Genomic DNA, 1,915 nt, shown 5'->3' on the forward strand with positions numbered 1-1,915 from the left:
TTTTTGCTTTGCATTTCAGAATTTTTGTTTTGCTTGCTACCTTTTTATTCATTTTTCCTTTTTATTATTTTTTTTTATTTTTTTTCCTTTTTATTCAAAATTTTTGCTATTGGCTCTCCATGTTGTCACTGCAGCACGTGTGTGCGCGACGTTCACCTCAATGTGGTACGGCAAAATTTTTGTTGTGTATATTTAGCGATTTTTTCGTTGTGTAATATTTACTTGTACGTACGTATGTGTGCAGATATATAAGAGATATATAAGTATGTATGTATGTATTGTTGCGATTATTCCATGCGTTAGCTTCAGCTTTGTTCAGCCTGCATTAGATACGAGAAAAACTGGTTTATTGCACTTGCAAGTCTACATATAAGTAGTAGCAAGCTCAAAAATCTTAACTCGGTTTTTAATATTTCTTAATTTATACACTAACAAGTAATTTTTAAGCAAAAAACTAAATCGCCCGTTAATTTCTTCATGATCGAATTATCGAATCTTAACCAAATTAGTATGGGGCCACCTCTGAGGTACCAACTTTCCTCTAAAAGAATAATTATAGAAATCAGTTAACGTGGTGTACAGTTATGCGGTGGAATTGATAACCTCCTCCTTTGTTTTGAAGTCGATTAAAAAATATTACTAACGCCTGCTTATAACTGGAGTTTAGTAGCAGAGCTAGTCCCTCATAGTTTTGAGTATTTCATACAAATTACTAACGACTCTTCTCTATAAAGTGAAGTGGAGTTAGCATTTTTATACCCAACACGGCAATTTTGATTTTTTTTTACCAGTACTCTTGATGCGCTTTGTTCAATTTTCTTAGTTGTATGCGGCTCGAATCGTATCGTTGCAATATTGTAATATTTTGTCGCTGACAAGCTTTTCTAGCAATGCAATTTTTTAATTGTTTTTGTTTTTTATTGGAAAAATGTGCTTATTTATGTGTGCAAATATGTATGTATGTGTGTATTTAATAAGAGACAGGAAATTGAAGCAATTATTCACACGCACTCGCATTGTATTAAATGTGGAATTTTTTGCTGTAGATCAGTAGAAATTTAAGGCGAAATCTCTAGCTGAGATTCGTATGCTTTTAGGAACGGGATTTTGTATTTTCTATAGGCAAAAACAATTGAATTAAAAAACCCTTGATGAGCTTAGAGCTAGGTCAGCACTTATGTAATGCATTTTGCTTTTAGAAAATTAGTTAGAAAAATTTTCTGTCTGAAATTCTCAATCACGTTTGAAGTCAATGATCTCCGAACTGATAGGCACAACTCTCCTACAAGCGGCTATTGTGACTGTTGATAAATTTAATTAATTAATAATTCTGCTAATCATAATAATACTGTAAGTCGTGATTTGAAACAATCTAATCACAGCTTATTTATTAAGAATGCAAATTAACTTATTTGTTTTTTGATTTGCTCATCACGTTTCATAAAAATGTGATTGAGCTAACAATAAGATGCACCAACTGATATGCAATTCTCAATGAATTTATTCTGACTTGAAAATGATCCAATGATCAATACGTATTAACTATGTTACACAAGTTTCAAATTAATCGAATTTTTTTCAAAATTAAATCGCAGTTGTTAATAGAATTTTAAAAGTTTTTGTTTATAATTTATCGATTAGTTTTGATTCAATGAATATACCGATAACGAAGTTTCTTCATAATTTATCAATTAATTTTGATTCGATAAATAGATATATCGATAAAGATGCAGATAAATATATCGATAAATTTAAATGAAAATATAAGTTCTGGTAAAGATAGTAATTGATAGCGACGTCGATAAATATATCGATAAATCACGCCAAAGCACCATTACAGCTAAGCAAGTTTAAATTATAATTATTTTTTATCCTTTTTTGTAAGTTTTTGAAAAAACAAAAATGTATGCACATT

Source organism: Rhagoletis zephyria, unplaced genomic scaffold (genome assembly GCF_001687245.7).
Source record: "Rhagoletis zephyria isolate East Lansing unplaced genomic scaffold, Rhagoletis_zephyria_1.1 Rzeph_scaffold_06705, whole genome shotgun sequence".
NCBI lineage: Eukaryota > Metazoa > Arthropoda > Insecta > Diptera > Tephritidae > Rhagoletis > Rhagoletis zephyria.